General features: G+C 43.6%; 1 long non-coding RNA gene across 1 annotated transcript; it reads left to right on the top strand.

The window, feature by feature from the left end:
• Positions 1 to 4281: 4281 nt before the first annotated feature.
• Positions 4282 to 12404, top strand: LOC143443524 (uncharacterized). The gene is made up of 3 exons (XR_013112603.1): positions 4282 to 4424; positions 6924 to 7152; positions 10132 to 12404. It is a non-coding gene; the product is annotated as an uncharacterized LOC143443524 (long non-coding RNA).
• The last annotated feature ends 8801 nt before the right edge of the window (positions 12405 to 21205 follow it).

Genomic DNA, 21205 nt, shown 5'->3' with positions numbered 1-21205 from the left:
AGTATCTCTGTTGAGAAGTCTGGTATAATTCTGACAGGTCTGCCTTTATATGTTACTTGGCTTTTTCCCCTTGCAGCTTTAAAAATTTTTTTTTTATATTTTATTTACATTTCAGATGCCATCCCCTTTCCCCATTTCCCCTCCCTAGAAAACCCCTATCCCATGCCCCCTTTTCCTTTTTGCTTTTATACATTTTTAAAAAAATGTTAACCAAAGGCTTTATAAGTTTGGTAATGCTCAATCAGAAGTGTAACCCAATACCTAACCGAGATATATAAACTATCTTTGACTGATGGAGACATGTGAACATCTGCCCCCCCTTCTCTCTCTTTCTCTCTCTCATCACCTAGCTTCACCCTTCCTGTTAAAATAAAACTTTTCTCTCAAAATGCAATTAGAGCATAATTATTCCTAATTGTACCCTTGCAGCTTTTAATATTCTTTCTTTGTTCTGTTCCTTTAGTGTTTTGATTGTTATGAGATGAGAGGATTTTCTCTCTGGTCCAATCTATTTGGTGTTCTATAGACTGCTTGTACATTTATAGCCATCTCTTGTTTTTTTCATATTTTTTATTATAAACATATGTTATGTTTACATTTCAGATTTTATCCCCTTACCCCATTCCCCTTACCACCCAGGAACCCCGTATTCCATCCCCCCTCTTGCCTCCACAAGGGTGTGCCCCCACCTACCCCCCACATCTCTTGTTTTAGGTTGGGGAAGTTTTCTTCTATGACTTTGTTGACGACATTTTTAGGTCCTTTGAGCTGGGAATCTTTGCTCTCCTCTATTCCTATTATTCTTACATTTGGTCTTTTCATTGTGTCTTGGATTTCCTGGATGTTTTAGATTAGGAGTTTTTTATGTTTTAAATTTCCTTTGACAGTGTGTCAATATCTTCTAAGGTATCTTCTACCCCTGAGATTCTCTCTTCTATCTCTTGTATTCTGTTGGTGATGCTTGCATCTATAATTCCTGACCTCTTCCCTAGGTTTTCCATTTCCAGGGTTGCCTCCATTTGTGTTTTATTGTTTCTACTTCCATTTTTTGGTCTTGGACTACTTTGTTCAATTCCTTCACTTGTTTGATTGTGGGTTTTTTTTTTTGTATTTCTTTAAGGCATTTGTTTCCTCTTTAAGGGCTTCTACCTGTTTACCTGTATTTCTTTCAGTGAGTTATTTATATCCTCCTTAAAGAACTCTATTATCTTCATGAGATAGGGTTTTAGGTCAGCTTCCTGATTTTCATGTGTGTTGGTGTATCCAGGGTTTGGTGTGGTAGGAGAACTGGATGCCAAAGTATATTGGCTTCTGTTGCTTATGGTCTTGCCCTTGTCTTTTACCATCTGTTTATCTCTGGTATTAGCTGCTCTGGTGTCTCTATTTGGAGCCTGCCTCCTGTGTCTCTGGGTTGCTGCTGGTCTCTTGGGAGTCCTATGGCCCAGGCTGTAGCAGACTTCCTGTGAGGCCTTCAGACTGTGGAGTCTTCAGTGGAGCAGACAAGCTGGTGATCTGCCCTAGCATAAGGCACAGGCCAGAAAGGGAGTGGGATTTGGGTGTCTGGGGTTTGGGGAGTGATGGATCATGAGTCCACTGGGTTATCATTGTCCATTTCTCGTTCATCATCTTAATTATCAAATTCTAATCACGTTTTAGTTTAAATGAGAGTAATCTCACTTTCTTTGAGAATTATTCACCAGGAGAGAGAGTAGGAAACAGGTATGTTGCGATAAGAGGGGCCCTGTTCGGTACCGCCAACCCTAGATCAACAGCAGATGGCGCCAAAGGACCTAAGGAGCTACTAAGAGTCTTCATCCTGTCCACTTTCTGCTTTGTAGCCCAAAGACTCTTCTGGTATGCAGGTCTGGTTAAGAACACAGGCCCAGGTGCATAACTGGGCATAGTGCATGGTTAATTCCTATTTTTTTGAGATTATGAATGGAGTATGTTCAACATCATCTTTCTCAGCTTGTTGTTGGTATCTAGAAAGGATTTTTCTAAGTTAATTTTGTTGGTCGTTTCTAGAAGTTTTCTAGTGAATTACTCTGGAGTTTCTTATGTATGACATATCATCTATAAATAGGAGTGATTTTTCCCTATTTGTATCCCTTTAATGTCTGATATCGATCGATGCTCTGGTCTAAGCTCCTGTGCTGTGCATGGTCTGAGTTCACTCTCTGGCTTTAGTGAAGATGGGTTTTCCATAATACCATTGTGTTATTAACTCTTTTGGGGATGGTGGTGGGGAGGATGGTGTCTGCTAATCTATATGTGTCTTTAGAGCATCAGTCTTACTGATGGACTAGCTCTTGAGTTATTCCAGGTCTGATGGTCTGTGACTTTTGTAAGAGAACTTGTAATTTTAATTATAGGCTCATGGGGTAGTGAAAGAAATGGTACAGAGAGAGCTTAATCTCTGTATGTGGTTCCTCCTGCAGTGCTTCACTGAATACAGCCGCGACAGCCTGAGTTAGGGAGTCAGCACTGGCCTGTCACTGTTAACCAAGCCACAGACCTGATACTATGTTCACTTCTTTTTAAACAGCCTTTGTCCTGGCATGCTTGCACACACATGCACACACATCACTGTGAGTTTGTTTGATCTCCTATTGAGATTCTTTTAGCCAACAACCCGAATCTAGACTGAGGAGTAAGCACCATGGAAGACATACTACTCTGTATCCTCACCCATTCTCTGACTCCACTCCATCACCTGCAACTGAAAACTCATTCCCCCCCCCTTGCTGTCTCAGCAATGTGATGTAAATGGAGCTGTAGCATGTGCAACCCTTCAGAGTAGACTTTTATTTGGTCTTGTGATAATCTTGCGGTCTGTGTAGATTCTTGTATGTATCAGTAGTTATTCTTTCCATTTCTGGGTAGTATTCCATTGTATGAAATAATAGATTGCTAAGAATATTTGTCTACAGGGATTTTGTGAGCCTTGTCCCTCCATCCCACAGCCTTTTCTTCTTCTACTACAAAGCTTAGGAGAAGACAGGGCTCTGTGTGTCTCCCTGAGCAGTTTCTGTTCTCTTCCTCATTCCTGTGGCACAAAGGACTCTATGTGGTTTCCCGTGTTACCCTCAATGTCTCTGATGAGCACCCAGAAGAGGCCCATGAAGATGAGAGTGTGAGTGGATGTGAAGTCCTCTGGGTGTGACTGGCAAGTTATCCCACATCTGTAGGATTTCATTAGAATGTCCTCACAGGGGCTGGTTTTTGTGTGGGTTTCCTCTGTGTGGGTTAGGATTACTCAAATGTCTTGTGACTGTATGCATTTGGAGCTTGTCCATCTCCCAAGTCATCAGCTGTGGAACAGCGGACTTTCACCTCTGGGCACAGGCAATGTTCATTGCTTCTGAAATGGGAGTGGAAGCAGACAAGGCTGAGTCTTGCTTCACAGATACAAAGGCCCATTTTTCTACCCCTAGACTAGGTGCAAGAAATCATCCTGAACCTTGGAACCAACCCAGGTATCAAGCAAAGTCTTCTGACCACAAACAGAGAAGCACAACACAGCTGTGCAGATCAACCACAGGCACATTTCAGAGCCTGGCAGCTTTGAAAAGAAATGTGGTTTCTGCAGAGTTCAGTGCCGCTCAGTTTTAGGCATCTGTGAGGGTCTTTGCATGTAGCACCTGTGTACAAGCAGGGAAACTGTTTTCAACTACATCGAGATAGATACAGTTAGAAATCAGAAGCAGAGTTGTAGAAATTAAACAGCAAACTCAGAAACCACGGGGCCTTGTTGAAGTAATTATTTAAAAACAGCCTCTGGACAAGTCTACTATCTAAGCTGCTGTGTCTCTGCCTAGCTCAGCCACCATGTTGTGTAGCCAGAGGCCACGTGCACGCCACAGCTAGAAACAGCCAGCCAGAAACTCCAGCCCTGCCACCCATGAGATGCCAGTGTGGAAGATGGCTCTGCTAATCTCTGCAAGGCTGGGCATTGCCCAGACCATCCAGCCATCCATGCAGGCCCAGTAAGACAATGAAACTCTAATGCTTAAATTTTAATCAAAGGCTTTATAAGTTTGGTAATGATCAATAACAAGATGCCCATACAATCAGAAGTGTAACCCAATACCTAACCTAGATATACCAACTACCTTTGACTGGAAGAGACACGTGAACATTCACCTCCATGTTTCATCTCTCCCTTAGCTCCTCCTCTTCCTTCTCCTCCTCCTCCCTTACTCCTCCTCTTCCTCTTCTTTACTCCTCCCACCTTAGCTCCTCCTATAGGGCCTAATAAATTAGATATTAAATTAGGAAGGACAGAGATTAGTGCAATCAGTCACAGCATACCAAAGCTTGGGGAATGCAATCAGAGCGGGGCTGAGACAGAGTTTGATTACTCAACTGCACATTGAGAACCTTGGAAAAAACCCTCAGAACAACAGTGTTACTTCAGGTTTTAGGTAAGTAGGAATTCAAGAGCCCATCACCACAGAAACAGAAATAATAGCACAGAGGGCTAGAGACGAGAAAAATGGTAGGAAAAAGAAAACAGCTGGGTTTTTTTGAAAGCTGTTTTTTATTTTCTTTTTTCTTTCTTTCTTTTTTCTTTTTTTTTTTGAAAGATCAAAAACTTGATAGCTCTCTCAGGCTACATGAACTTTGTTGTCAGCCTGACTGGGTTTGGACTCAGCGAGGAGACACAGTTCTGGGTGTGTCTGTGGAGGTGTCTATAGAGAGGTTTAATTCACCCTGAATGTGAGTGGAACCACTCCCTAGGCTGGAGTCCTAGACAGAACAAAGCGAAAAATGGAAGTCAGCTAAGGACAACTACCTGACATCCTTTGTTTGCTGGTCTCCCAAGGCGCTCAGCACCTGGACACCCTTCAGCTCTTCGGAGATGTTTGTCCTATCTATCTATTTATTTATTTATTTCCCTTCACCTTCCTGGTAAACTGATATTCCAAACCACTAGTTCTTCAATGATATCCGCCCAACTTTAAAAATGTTCACTGTGACCCTTGAGTAGTGTTTGCACTTCCTTGCCGTGTGTAGGGACAGAGCAAGCGGCCTAGATTGCTGGCACCCATGTTGTAGCTACAGCCAGATGATGATTTGGGCAGATAAAGAGCTTGGGCCCTGTCCACCCCTTTGCTTTTTCTCTCTGCAGCCTCTTGTCAGGCCAAAGCCCTTCACCACTCCCTGCCCTACTTCCTGCCATCTGCTGAGGTTCCAGTCACCTTCAGGAATGGGCTCCCAGGGATGATGCAATCCATCTCCTGGATGCTCCTATTTCTTCAAAGTTGATTTTGGCTCTGAAGAGTTTACAGTTTTCGTGGGTATGGGGGGGAACTGGGGCTTCAGAAGCAAACTACCCATGTTAGAAAGGCATATTTTGAGAATATAATACATAAAGCCGTTTTTTGTTTGTTTGCTTTTTTGAGACAGGGTCTCATTATGTAGCGTTGGCTGATCTGAAACTTACTCTGTAGACGATGTTGGTTTGGAACTCACAGAGATCTGCCTGCCTCTGCTTCCCCACACTAGGATCAAAGGTGTAAGCCACCATGACCAGTTGTAGTCATTTCTGAACTGTTACACGAAATATCATTATTAATACACACAGTTGAAATTTCCTACCTCCAGTGCCCCTTCACCTCTGGACAGGCCAGTGGAGAGCCCACTGGTTTAAGAAATTCTGTAGAAGCTAAATTTTTGAGAGAAATCTAAGATTACACAGCACACCCTTCCGGACAAGTGGAGATCACAAGGCCTCCTCTCCAGTGTGTTTATCAGACACTAGCAACGATGCAGCGTGCTTTCCTGCCTCTTGCTACAGCCTGTTTTCACTTTAACTGCTGTGGTTTGTGAGAGGAAGGAAATGCTGGCTACACCCAAAGGGATGGCAGCAGTTGCCTTTGCCTTCAAGAAAAGACACTGCCTGTGTGGCAGTTAGCCCTGGCTACTACTGCGTTGTACCAGGCCAGGCGATGCCTAATTACTAGAGTTTGAATTATATTCTATTAGTAAACTGGCTGTGGACAGGGTCACGATCTGAACTGCAAACCCTTCTGTTTATTTGTGAAAACTCTGCCCTTTGTTCTGGTGGAAGCTCCGCCAAGTTTTCTGGAGCCAAGTCCAGGCTTCAGCTCCAACAGGCAGAATGCACAGACCCCTTTTTTTAGCGGGGTCAGCTTGAGAATGGGATACCTCAGATATGAGAACCAAGGAGAAATATTGGCTAGTCAGTGACTGGAGAAGGTATAAATTTTTTTTTTTTTTTATGTGACTTTCTACTTTTGGACAAAGCATGCGATCGGGAGTAGGACCAATTTTTATTTTGCCGCTGTGGGAGGAAGGGCTTCACTGGCTCACTTCCGGTCACCTCTGAGTATCCCTGACAGGAAAGTCAGTCATTCTTTCAAACCGTGTAAAAGGCAAAAAGATGAGGAAAGGCTGTTATGTAGAGACTGTGCTTCAAGTGGTGGCTGCAGGGTGAGATGAGAAGGGGCACAAAGAACTTGTCTGGTGGAGGAGGAGCGGGGACAGTGGAGTCTTAAGGTTTGCTATTATTTACATCCTTCCCCAGGCTGTATCTCGCCTCACTTCCACCTCAACGCCAACATCAGAAAGCGTGGACCGCCTAGGATAGCTGTAATGGTTAATACTTTGGGGAAGGGGGAAGCAGTGAACTATCTACGTGTTAGACAAAGTGGAGTGGAGTGAAGTCCAAGGGCCATAGTGTGTAAGGAGGCTTAAAAATGGTTCCTGGGAACGCACGCCAGTCACTACTTTGGACACGCCCCAAAGCCGGTACAAACTGTAAAGAGAATGCCGGGGTGGGGGTAGAGACGTCAGCAAGGAGCTGGCGGTGTAAACCTGAGGTCTCGAGTTCACATCTCTGCACTATACATGTATACGGTTTCCAGCTGACTTCTCCATCTTCCTATTATGTCTCACAGACGTTTTTCCAAATTTTTGGATTAATTTGATTTTTATTGGCGCGGTTCTGTCACATCTTTATTTCCATGAGACCAAGACAAGTTATTGGAAAGTAGCCAATAAAAGATGTTTTATATATAAGAGCCCAGCCCATTTTGGACATGTTTGACCGACTTAACTTTGAACTCATCTGGACCCAACATTTCTCTCTGAGCACAAGGGTTTCACCGGAGAGAAGCGAGGCTACAGGTGAGTCCTGGTGGCTGTGCTATCAATGCTGTGAAGTCACATCTCTAGCTGCTCAAGAAGAGTTTCAATGACAGAGATCTGTCGAGTAGGACCGAAGTGTTTATTATTGGAGAACTTATGTAAAAAGGGAATGCAATGTGTCATGGTCCTATCCTAGGTTCCACTATGGCAGTCTCTGAACCTCTAGCCTGGACCATACTATATAGCTTGTTTTAGTACAGGGACACGACGGATTTCTCCTCCACTGAGATCCTAGAGTCTCTGAACTCAGCAACCTGAACACAGGGCTCCTCTTCCTCCTTCAGGAGCTTCTCATTTCCCAGCTCTTCTTCTTCCGAGTAGCATGAAAAACAACCAGAAATAGCAAATTTAGAGCCTCCTTCTATTTAATAAGACCAAGCTGCCAGATAGTCTCAGGGAACCATGAGGACTGTGGGCAAGGTCAAAGGAAGCATGCCTAGGTAGCTAGGCCAGTGTCTACATAACATTAAACTTACATTTAAACAAGAAACACAAACTATGCTTAAAGGGGCCCCATGTTACAGGGAATATTCCAGATCCACCTTGAGAATGGTAATAAATTAGGAACAAGGGATCACACATTTCCCCTTTGATAGGGGTGGGTTGTAAAGATGTAACTAGGCCTGCATTGGATCTTAAAGAACTATGGAGTGGCTCCTCCACTCCAAAGCCTGCTTCACGAGACCCCATGCTTCCTTCTCAGAGCACTCCTAAGGCATGACTATAAAGTACCAAGCTCCGAGCACATCAATATTGGTGATGTTTTTAAACTGCCTTTCTCAGTTTGTCTTTCTTTCTTTCTTTCTTTCTCTCTCTCTTTCTTTCTTTCTTTCTTTCTTTCAGATTTATTTATTTAATGTATCGGAATACACTATTGCTCTCTTCAGACACACCAGAAGAGGGCATCAGACCTCATTAAAGATGGTTGTGAGCTACCATGTGGTTGCTGGAAATTGAACTCAGGACCTCTGGAAGATCAATCAGTGCTCTTAACCACTGAGCCATCTCTCCAGCCCCTCATTTTGTTTTTTCTTTCATCCTGAATTAGGCCTGAATTTTTTTCATAATCCATGTGACTGTTGTAACTGGGACCCTCAAACTCCTTTTCACATCTTTTCCCAAATCACTCAGAAATAACAGAAGACTGGGGAAGGTCATTATGCTTGAAACAGGAAGTGATTGAACCTCCTCAAATGTTGTCTTCAAAGGAAGGATTGACCTTGAATAGCTCAAACATTATCTTCCAAGTAATAGGAATAAGTACTAAATAATAAGCCACTGCTGAAGACAGGCCTCACATTTACATTTTTTTGTTTTTGTTCTTGAATATGGAAGCCCAAGAAAAATTAAAAAAGAGAGGCTCTTGTTCAAACACAATTCAGATTTTCAATACAGTCACTGCCGAGCAGTGAGCCAGGAGCAGGATGCTGCTGAGCCACTAAGTCCCGTTCCCTGGACAACAACCGTGGGCCTACCCAGATCATCCACTCCGTAGGCCTGAAGCTCTGTAAGAAACATAGGCTCAGTTCCTCATTTCTGTAATGCACACCCCCCTTCATTTTTGAATGTACTCTAGGCCATTGGTCTTCTGTCCACTAAAAGGAGACAAGGGTCCAAGGTGCGAAGCAAGGAGATGGGGTAGACTTGTTCCTAGGATTCAGGACAGGGTCATTCCAAAGCCTTGAGAAAATTCTGTATTGTCTACTTTATGGGGCTATGCGAACTCTACGGTCCCTTCAAATACCACCCTAGAGCCTATACTTGAAAGCATTCTAGGTTAATTGTTAAATGTATCAAATTCAAGATTGTATTATGTTACCTACTCTAAACAAACTTCTCAGCGGATGCCAGTGTTTCAGCCAAAGAATATTTTGACATTATTTGCTACCTTTTAGTTTTTTAACATTTTTTTTTTTAAGTTTGAGAAATACTGTCACAATATTTAAGTCTCGAAGTGCATCTGAAACCGTTAGAACAGTTGTGGACAGGGATCACAAGGGTGCTACACAAGGGTCAGAGTGGAAAGGTAGAGTATAAAATACAAAACCTATCATTCTATTTCTTTCAGAACGGTCCCCCAAGGCCAGACCTCTCTCAGGTGACTAAGACCAGTTTCTCAAAGCCCCATTCTCTTGGTTTGTTTCTCTTCCATACAAAGCTATGGCCTTCTCTCACGTGTTTTCCCAAGATTATTTTCTGCTCTGCACAGGGGGACTCCCAATACACTTTGTCATCACACTGCTTTGGCCATCTGCCAGGAAAGGAACATTCTTAAAGGTGGACATGAACAGTGCAGAAGAGATAGGAGCCAGAGGAGAATCTCAGCCTTGGCATTTTCCCTCTTATAAAGATGCAGCATCTCCCGGTCTCATAAGGAGCTGGCATGTTTGGATCGTGGAAATAGCCAAGGTCCCGAAGTGGGACTCCGGAGTTATGAGAACTCTCTAGGTGCTGATTACAGGTCCTGTCAAGGAGGGCAGGGCCTCCGTCTGTTCCCTGCTGTTTCTCATGCTTTTCTCCTGGCCACCATGGTTGACACGTGTGCTCACGACTGAGAAAGTTTGAGTGAAGAATATTCTGACACATTTTGACATAGATCCTCCCCTGAATCTCTCAGAGAACCAGATCCCCTCTACTTTAATGGTACATGGGTATCCCCAGATTTCTGGCTCAGTCTTAGCCTCAGTTCAAACTTCATCTACTTTAGATCTTGACTCTGTGACCCCACTGACCTTACTGCTGTCTGTCGTAAATGACACCGTGTTTCCTTGATACTTCTAACCCAAAATCACAGAATCTGAGAGTTTGGGGAACAAGTGATGGCGTCTAGAAAATGCAGTGCGAACAGGGTGCAGATCCAGTATCCCAAACGCCTCCCACCCACTGCCCGCAGCTTCTGGCATCCCAGGCTCCTGGTGTTTGCTAGAGCTACCTTGGCATTTTGGTTTCTTTCTGCAGTGATGAATCATCAGGAGAAGGAGAAAAAGGAGGAAGCAAGGTCCCAGGCTGAAGCCAAGGATACTTGCCACAAAGAAGATCCCAGGCCCAGGGTTTGAATGGACTGCTGAAAGGAACATAGTTTTGAATATGGAAATGACAAGGAGGGTCCTGTCTCCGCTGATGACACCTGTGGGTGTTCAGGACGATGAAGTCACAGCTGCAGGCACAATGGGAGATTGTGAGAGGCTGATAGCCTCCTTGGAGGGAGTAGGTCACTGGGCCTTGGAAGACTGAATTGGTCCCTGGCCCCTTCTCTCTCTGTGTTTCCTTGGTAACCGTGAGATAAGCAGCTTTCCTGAGCCCTGTCCCACCGCCATGCTTCTTTATAACTCATCACAGTATAAACACAGTGAGATCAGCTGGACCTGAGTGGAAGCCCCTGAGTCCCTGAGCCCAGATAAACTTTTCTTAAGTTATTCAACCTAGGTATTCAGCCACGCCCAGCAGGTCAGGCTCCCCTTTCACCCAGTATCAAACTATGTTTGCTTCACATGGGCCTTTCTGAGGGAACAGCTTTGCACTTCTCTCCTACATTAGGTTAGCCCAAACAAATCACCAGAGAAGTGTTTTCTCTCACAGTTAAGAGAAGGCTAAAAAGGGCTGAGGAGATGGCTCAGTGGCTAAGAATGTTTGCTTTGCAAACGTGAAGAAAACCTGATTTCTAGTTCCTAGGACGCACATAACAAACTAACACGGCTGCTCATGCCTGTGACTCTAGCACTGGGTGGCAAGGACAGATAGATTCTGAAAGTTTGCTGGCTAGACAGCCTGGCTGAAGTAGTGAGCTTCCAGTTAAGTGTTAGAACCTGTCTGAAGGCAGTAAGACAGAGAATGGTAGAACCTTGGCATCTTGCTCTGGTTTCCACATGTGTGCACAAAAGAGCAGCAGTTATAAACTTATGAACATGTACCATGCATACCACACACACACACACATGCACACGCGCACACACACACCACACACATGCATGCACCCACACATGCACGCACATATACACACGCATGCATGCACGCACACACACCACACACATGCACACACACACCACACATACCACATACACACACACCACACATACACCACATACACCACACGCACACACACACACACCACACATACACCACACATACCACACACACACACACACACACACACACCACACATACACCACACACACACCATACATACACAGCACACACACCATACACACACACACACACACACACACACACACACACACACACACACACACACAGTCCAGAACTGAGGTGTCATTAAGCTTCATCCCCTCTTAATGTCTAGAGAAGGATACTTCCAGCTTCCGGTGCAGTCCGGCAATTCTGGGCTAGTTTTGGCTTGTGGAGGCATTATCTTGTTCCTGCCTCCACCTTTACACGGTGTCTATCTTGTGCAGAATTTGTCTTCACTCAGTGTTCCTGTCTGTGTCTAAATCTCCTCCCTTTGTAAGACTGTAATTCATTGGATGATGACTCCCCCTTATCCATTATGACCTCACCTTTTACATCTATTAAGACGCTATTTCCAAATGAGGCCACAATCTGTAGTTCCATATGACAAGGATTTTCTGGAGCACACTATTAAGCCTAATACAGTTTCATCTTTGAGCTGCTAATGAGTAATTCTCATGCTTCAGTCTTTAGCCCCAGTGTCTCCACCAACCAGGTTGTCTCACCCTGGCAGCCTCTTTACCCTAATGGTTGGTCTCACCATGACGGTAGTGCAGGACTGACCCCTCCCAGGCCAATGCTCTCATCCCCAAGACAGACTCAGCCTTCTCAGATAGCTAGAGTAGAAATACACACAGTGACAGAAGGTACAAAAAGGTACACATTCAGCCATCCACAAATTTTCGTGAATACATAAATCTTGGAAGCATCATAAATTATATAGTCTAAGTGAATTAAGTTCATTTTAAAAAAATTCCCAGTAGTGTTGGTATCACGAGCCTTGGATCTGCAGCCACTCATAGTTAGGGTGAGAGTGTGTTCAGAAAGCTATAATTGAGGTGTATGGATTAATTCTGAATGTGGGCAGTACTGTTTCATGAGAATTAATACTAAGTGAAAAGGTAGAAGGCTGACTTAGTATGATCATTTCCCATCTCAGCTTTTTGGTTGGCACTACACACTAAACCGCTTCTTCTGTGACTTCCTCACCGTGATAGACCGTGTTCCTCTAAACCATGAGCCACAATAAACTGCTCTAAAGCTTCTCCTTTGTCAGGTGTTTGGTGACTGGGGTGAGAAAGAAACTAATACCCTCACAATGCTGCACAAACAGAACACAGGCTGAGAACCAATATTTTGAATGGCAAGTGGTGGAGTCACTGGGTATTTTTAACTCTAGCAGAAACACCTGTTTCCCAGGAAGCTGGCTTCAGGTGGAGACTTGGGAGCAGGCAGTTGACTGAGGGATACTCTCTTGGGGTGACAGATTGAACAGAGGATGAGAGGGACCTAAATCCAGTTATAGCAAGGGCTCCTCTGATCGCTCAGGCAGCTCCAGAGTGTGAGTAGCATTTCCCACCTGTGCAAATAGAGGCAACAGTCCTTTATATCCATGTTAGAAAGACCCACCAGACAAGGATAGCCCCAAGCACACACACCCACCATTTCCTATAGCATTTGGGTATCTGTTTCATTATAGCCTTCTCTGATTTGCTTGCTTTGTGACTTAAGTATACATTACTTATTAAGCTCTGGGAACTTATCCTTATTGGATGTTCTCATGCTCCTTATTTTTTTTATGTGAAAATCTTTATTGAATATTTTATTTACATTTCAGATGCCATATACAGAAATGTTTGTAACGTCAATTCTGTGGACTTCTGACGTTTTGAAAACCAACTATCCATGTAAGGCAATCTGGACTATTGTTTGTTAACTCCTCTCAGCTAAATAAAATATAGAGAACACCCTAATAATAAACTTAGAGCCATGAATTTGCTATAGGTTCTTTAACTCACAGGCTGACCATCTCAAATCAGTTTAAAAAGTTAAAGAAGGACGGGGTCTAAGCCTTGTATTCCTAAATGTGTTATATAGGCACAATGCCTATGAGAGTAACAATATTAATCTCACTTTTATATCAATAAGAGGCTGATACCAATGAAAACCTTAAATTTGAAATCAAAGTAAATTTTGTACTATTTAAGAAATTATAACTTCATCTTAATAACAATTATATATATTTCTACCAATAGGTTATGGCTATGCAATAAATCCTAGCTAATCCTCCCTGTTTCAACAAAACTACTACTTTTCCCTAGAAATACAGCCCAATATTAACCACCTCAGTCCCCAAGCCCAGGGAATAGGGGCACTGACTCTTCATTAACTTCTTCAAGCTGATTATGGGCGTTGAGATATTAGAAGAGGGGCAGGGAGAAGAGTAAATTGATAAGCCTCTGATGTCTGTGTCTTCACTGCATCCTGCTGCAATTCCAGGACATCAGAGGTTCGAGCAGGTCTGCTCAGCTCACTTGATGAGTAGATACACCAGGGCTGTGTATTCTGCAATATACAATTCTCAAAACAAATTTTAGTATCAAGATAATTTTTTGTTTGAATTCTGGAATCTAGTCTTCTGGCGGCCTGCTCTGTCATGTCTAATCCATATGATTCTGGGAGTTTCTATGAGGGTGTACTACCACCATCCTCCCATTTTCACCTCCCTGCTCTTAAATTCCCCAACACTAGGGAATCCAAACTTTCAGGCACCAAGGCCCTCCACTTCCACTGATGCCTAACCCCTTACCCCATCCCCGCTCCTCCAATTACTATGAGGGTGTGCTCCCACTATCCCCTCATTCCCACCTCCCTGCTCTTGAAATTCCCACCATCCCCTCATTCCCACCTCCCTGCTCTTGAAATTCCCAACACTAGGGAATCCAAACTTTCAGGTACCTAGGCTGTCCACTTCCACTGATGCCTGGCAAGGTCATCCTCAACTACCTATACAGATGAAGCCGTGAGTCCCTCCTTTTGTGTTCTCGGGCTGGAGATTTTAGAATGGCTACTCCAGCTTGTTTCTTAGGGCCATTTGCTTGAAAAATTGTTTTCCAGCCTTTTACTCTAAGGTAGAGTCTGTCTTTGTTACTGAGGTGGGTTTCCTGTATGCAGCAAAATGCTGGTCCCTGTTTATGTATCCAGTCCATTAGCCTATGTGTTTTAATTGGGGGATTGAGTCCATTGATGTTAGCAGATGTTAAGGAACAGTGATTGTTGCTTCTTGTTATTTTTGTTATTAGAGGTGAAATTATCTTTGTGTGGCTATCTTCTTTTGGATTTGTTGGAAGAAGATTGCTTTCTTGCTCTTTCTAGGGTATAATTTCCCTCCTTGTATTGAAGCTTTCCTGCTATTATCCTTTGTAATGTTGGGTTTGTGGAAAGATATTGTGTAAATTTGGTTTTGTCATGAAATATCCATCTATGGTAATTGAGAGTTTTGCTGGGTATAGTAGCCTGGGCTGGCATTTGTGTTCTCTTAGGATCTGTATGACATCTGTCCAGCATCTTCTAGCTTTTATAGTATCTGGTGAGAAGTCTGGTGTAATTCTGATAGGTCTGCCTTTATATGTTACTTGGCCTTTTTCTCTTATTCCATTACTGCATTTAGTATTCTTTCTTTGTTTTGTGCACTTGGTGTTTTGATTATTATGTGACGGGAGGTATTTCTTTTCTGGTCTAGTCTATTTGGCATTCTATAGGCTTCTTGTATGTTTATGGGCATCTCGTTCTTTAGATTAGGGAAGTTTTCTTTTATAATTTTGTTGAAGAAAATTATATATTTATTGGCCCTTTAATTTGGGAATCTTCACTCTCATCTATACCTATTATCCTTAGGTTTGGTCTCCTCGTTGTGTCCTGGATTTCCTGGACATTTTGTGTTAAGAACTTTTTGCATTTTGCGTTTTCTTTGACAGTTGTGTCAATATTTTCTATTACCCATCACCAGCTTCAAGTTTTGTAACCATCTTTCCTTAATAGCCTAGAGGCAATCTAGAATTGCCTGGCCAATAGCTGAGCAGGAAGTGGAGGGCAGAACTTCCAAGAGACAGAGGGATGCTGGGAGAAGAAATGAGACCTGGGAGATTTGCCAAGGGCCCAGAGGTGAACATGGATAGACAGAGTAAAGCAGAGAGTCAGATCTAGCCATTTGGTGGGATGTAGTGCCGGCATTGGTCAGGCTAAGCTAAGTAGAAGGCTGGGAGACTGCCCTAGCTAAAAGGCATAAACTTTAAAATATTAAAAAGCCACTGTGTCATTATTTATACTGCTAGTGGGTCTGAGAAAGTCCTGCCATAACTGGATAAGCTGCAGGCACAAGCTCTTGGCTTCATGACCTTTGTTTATTCCTTGCTCCGCCACGTTTTGCCTCACACTGTGTGAGTGTCCCTGCTGGTTAAGGTGGTCTACCTGATGGGGCGACTCAGATTCTGAAACTCTGGCCACCATGGGTACTTCTTGGGCTGCAGGAGTTGGACATTTAGTAACTAAATGAGGGAAAGTGTTCCGCGCGCCTCCCGTGTCCCCTTTTCACCCGTGGAAGAGAAACACGAGAGGCAGTGACTTTTGGCGCGCTTTTGCCTTTTTGCACCTGCGCAGTTAATTGTTTACTACTGGGAGGACAAGATGCCTGCGCCATCTTGGAATGACGAATTATATCACCGCTAACAGCGGCTTCCTACAGGAAAGAAGGGTCACAAGGTAGTTACAGAAGGAGAGGAGAAAGGGTGTGGGCTGATCATGTAACTAATTTCTGAAGATGAAAGATGAAGAAGAATATTCTTTTAGGTGAATTAGAAAAACTCACTGGGAACCATGGAGATCAGAAGCAGGCTGCGCAAAGTTTGAATGTTCAATATGGGATCCGGTTTGATGAGGTTTTTAACTTTGAGGAACTCACAAATAGCCTTGTCATCAATAAAAAGCCCAAATTAACTCTCCATCTGACATCACTCATGTCCCTTTGGTTGCTTGACTCTCTTAGACTTGACTGATCATGTAGCAGCCATAGTCTCTTCTACAAGCTTGAGGCATTTATTTTTGTGTGTTCTTGAGTGACACTTTAGAACAGGCTAATGTACACAGATTGTAAGTTTCCAGTCTCCCTTCCATTTTCTCTGCTCTAACTATGAATCTGGATCTGTACATTGGATTTCTAAGTTTCTATTCTAGCATGATTGTCTGCTTTCCCATTGTCTGTCTTATGGGTGTCTAGAGCTAGGGGTCACTGGATTGTGTAGACCTAGACCAGGTGACAAAGCTCTCCCATTGAGGGTGATGCAGTTATTTTCTGAAACTGCTGAGAGTAAATGAATCTTTGCGAACTAAATGCAAATGGATTCTCTTTTGATGCTGCTTTAAGAGTGTGAGCCCAGGTAAAAGGCAGGTTTCATTTCTTTTCAGTTTTAATGCCTCATGAAGAGATCCAAATCTTTCCCATCAGTGTGCTTAGAGAAACTGCCAAAGTAAAGCCCAGAGAATTATGACTGTACTGGCTGGTTTTGTGTGTCCACTTGACACAAGCTGGAGTTATCACAGAGAAAGGAGCCTCCCTTGAGGAAATGTCTCCATGAGATCCAGCTGTAAGGCATTTTCTCAATTAGTGATCAAGGGTGGGAGGGCCCATTGTGGGTGGTGCCACCCCTGGGCTGGTGGTCCTAGGTGTTATAAGAAAGCAGGCTGAGCAAGCTATTGGAAGCAAGCCAGTAAGTAACATCTCTCCATGGCCTCTGCATTAGCTCCTGCTTCGTGACCTGCTTGAGTTCCAGTCCTGACTTCCTTTAGTGATGAACAGCAATGTGGAAGTGTAAGCTGAATAAACCCTTTCCTCCCCAACTTGCTTCTTGGTCATGATGTTTTGTGCAGGAATACAAACCCTAAGACAATGACTATCTGGGAAATCCAACCCTGCCCATCTTTCTTCAGGACTCCAGCTGACTGTATTTTTAGATAGGACAATCCCCTCTGGCTTGCTCAACTACCCAACTCCTACCTACCTTCTGAAGGAACCCACACCAACCGAATTGTCAGATATGGTCTTCTCTTTTTGCCTCTACAGTCAGCACGCTATCTCTCTCACTTCTCTGGCACTGTAACTTGCTTGGTAGTCAAGCATGACCTTGAATTTCTGACCTTCCTGCCTTCACCTCCCAAGTTTATAAGCATCATAAACTGAGATTATACCATATCCTCAAAGAAAACTTCATGCCTTTTATACATTGAAGTCTATAGTAAGTAGATTAAAGAAGCTTCCAGCATATGAGAATAAAGATTCTACTGTGTGCACTAAAACTACCAGGGGACTGGGGTGGGGTGGGGTGGCTCAGTGGACTAAGTGCTTGCTGTCCAAGAGTGAGGATACAAGCTCAAGTCTCCAGAACCCACATCAAAGCTAGACAAGTGTGGCTGCCACTTGTAATCCCAGCAACTGTAAACCCAGGGCAGGCTGGCTAGCTAGGCTACCTAGATTTGGCAAGTTCTGGGTTCAACGAAATATCTTATATTAACAAAGTGAAGCGTGAACAAGGATTATACCCAGTGTCGACTTCTAACCTCCACATGCACATGTTCATATGCACATGAATCCACTCAGTCACCCACATGAAAACATGTATACATACTACACACACATACACATGCAAAATAAATGTCACTGATCTAAGGTTTTCCTAAATACTTTCTAGGTCACTGGCACCCTTAGCTTGCCTTGGCACTCCGTTTCTGTTTTCTATTGTGCAACTGAGGATGATGATGAGGAAGATAAGGGCTCTAAATGCAAAAGATTCCAGGCTAGAGATGCCAGGGACAGGAGATTAAATTGAACTGTTCCCGAGAAGGCAAAAATGGTCCTGAGTCTTTAAAGAGTGTCATCAGGCCAAGTGAGCTTGATAGCTCAGGTCATGTCCTGAGTCCTGAGGACTGTGAGTTCACTAGGTCATATACAATGGCCATCTCTGAAGCTGGAGGTGCTACAGCTCAGACAGCATCTCAACTCTGTGAACAATATAGTCCTAATGCATTTTTTCTTTTTTATTAATTAATTATTTTTTTAAAATTTACATCCCAAATGTTTTTTTTTTTTTTTTTTTTTTTTTTTTTTTTTTTTTTTTTTTTTTTTTGGTCTTTCCTCACAGAACTCTTCCCCCTCTCCCATGCCCCCTTCACCTCTAGGTCAAGGACTGAAGGAGCTGAAGGGGATGGTAATGCATTTCTTTCAAGTGTGTGCTGGGGAGCCCTTGAAGTCCTGCAGTTGCCACATCTTCAAAGGCTCATGGCTACTCTCACTCAGGATTATTAGACCTACTGTAATTTTTTCAGAAACATATAAATTCCATAGTATGGGTTTCTGGACACATTATGTTCTCTATCATATGACTTGGAGTAGATATCACAAACTTCTTAGATATGAGAAACCACTGTCCTTTAAGTTAGAGGGAAGAAAAGAAAGGGGAAAGAGGAGAGAAGAAGGGACAGGAGGAAAGAGAAATGACATCACTATACTATGCTGACATGAAGATTCATAACTACTGTTACCAGCATGGTTATCTTCCAGATGGCAGGAGGTCAAAGCATGAACTGTCCAGAACCAGAACACAGGACAGAATTGTAGCTGGGAAGTGCTTTGGGACAAACAGACTCTTTTAGTGTTCTATTTTGCTGGCATTGCCCTTACCAGACACCCCATGCCCTATCCTTATTACAATTTCAGTGGCTCTGCTCCCAGGGCATTGCTGTACAGCCACACAGGGAGGACATGATGCTGGCTCATTGCCAGATGCTTCCACTTCCTGGAACATCCTCAGCCTCCCCTGGGTGGCTGTGTCTAGTCTAGCTGAGACACTGCCCAGCTGCTAACACACCGTCTCAGCCTCTTCCAGGTTCCAGAAGTCATGACATACTGTGCCCCAGGTGCCTTTGGATCAACTCCCCTCACCCTCTGAGCACTTGCTGTCCCCTCTCCTGGGCCTAGAGGTCATTTTCCTGAAGAGGCAGCAGCACATCTGGATGCTAGCATGGCAGGAGGTGAAAGGCCTCAGGAGCTTATGATGTCTGGTATGCGGGTTTATGGTACTTGTCAGGGGGTGGCAGAAGACATTTGGGTCTCATTCTTGTAGGAGCACAGTGAAGAAGTGCTGGGTTTATGGGAGCTGTCGTCGGGACTGTGAGGTTGTGAGATAGAGAGAAAAGTCTGAATTATTTGACGAGTTGGAGTAGCAAACATTTACTGAGTACATTCCTCAGCAGCTAAAATTACACTTCAGTTTCATTATCAACATCTGCACATCAAACACAAGTGTGTATAAGTACGCGCACACACACACATATGCACACATGCATGTACACATGCATGCACACGCACATGCACACATGCATGTACACATGCATGCACACACACATAAGATCCACTAAGGAGATAGACCTTGACTGTCCTTGACTGTCTTATTCATTCTCTTGTAGTCAGGAGGTGCTTGACTGTGGTGTCTCTTCACCAAGCGAGCACCTGGAGAGAGCCTGTTAGGAATGCTGTGATGTGCACTTATTGACTGGCTAGAGGAACAGAATCTACTGAAAGGTCTTTTTCAAAAAATTGGCTGATTGCTAAGATAGCAAATGATATTTAAATTAATAAATGTGATTTGTGCTAATAAATACCGAGCATTACAATATAAATATTTGTGCATAACCACAAAGAAAACAGCATCCAGTGTAATTTAAGTTTATAAGTTAAGCTTCTAAATTTTTATTTTATTTAAAAAAATATATGTATGAGTGTTTTGCCTGTGTGTCTGTAATTAGACTTACAGATGGTTGAGAGTTACTGTGTGAGTACTGGAATGCGAACCCCAGTCCTCTGCAAGAGACACATGTGCTTGTAACTAGAGTCATCTTTCCACCCTAAGCTTAATTTTTAATGGAAAATTATAAAACAGCTCAACAAGAACTACTTATAGTCTATAAAAGGAATTGAACAGAGTTCAGAGAACAACAGATGAATGAGCATGAATTAGCAGACAAAAAAAATCTGCATAAAATTTAAATGCAAGAGGAAAAAAATAGTAGGTAACAGGATACAGAATACTACAGAATCCAGCAAATACATGAATGAATGGTAACTCAGTAATTCGAATGAATGAAGAGGAACACAGAGAAACCAGATGCAATTGTGGTTCTTGTGGTGAACCGGCAGAAGGGTGTGTGCTTGCCACGTGATCCCATTCACCCTCCTGCCCAGTGCAGGTAGGAGATGGAGAAGGGCGGGTGGTTGCCTTTTGGATTCGAGACCCTCAATCAACATATTCTTACAAACTTCTGCTCCCACGGAGAAATGAAAAGAGACAAAGAGGAGGGTATGCAGTTGCTTTTTAAGGGCATGATACCGGGCAACCCCTAGCATATCATCAGAGGTAAACCGAGGCAAAGAACTCCGGGGTGGTGGTGGTGGTGGTGGTGGTGGTGTGACACTTATAGCCTCACCCCACTTGTAGTTCCCTCCCTGCTTTCTCCACACAGCTGGAGATGTTTCAGGCTCTGGCTGTGTGCAGCCTTGCCTCTCCTGCCAGTAGGAACAACATTAGCCAAACTGCCATAGTGTTTTCTCACAGCAAGGACAGCAACTAACACAACAAGCACCCTCTGGATTAACCTCTGGGCTAGCGCTGAATGGACTGAGGTCCCCTAGGGCAGAGGATAATTAGCTCCTGCCTGGCTCTCGCAACTTCCTATTGTGCTTAAAGCAGTGACTTCACTATCGGAGGTAAGATTCCAGAACCAGCAGGGGGCAAGGTAGCCCACTGCTCTTCTCAAACTCACGGCATGTTCTTTTCAGGGACCCACTCAGATCCCAGTCCCGGGATCGTTTTTGTGGCCAGCGTCCTCGGTTTCATCACAGGACACTGCGTTTTCTTTTTTCTCATTATCCTGGCGATTCATCAGTGCAGAAAGAGGAGATTGTTCCAAGGTAGAGAACAGCAGCATCCTGGGATTCGGAGAGCTGTACGCATTGGGT

The sequence above is a fragment of the Arvicanthis niloticus genome, chromosome 9 (assembly GCF_011762505.2).
Source record: "Arvicanthis niloticus isolate mArvNil1 chromosome 9, mArvNil1.pat.X, whole genome shotgun sequence".
NCBI lineage: Eukaryota > Metazoa > Chordata > Mammalia > Rodentia > Muridae > Arvicanthis > Arvicanthis niloticus.
Note: the sequence above shows the minus strand (reverse complement) of the source record. Positions and strands in the feature narration are given on the sequence as shown.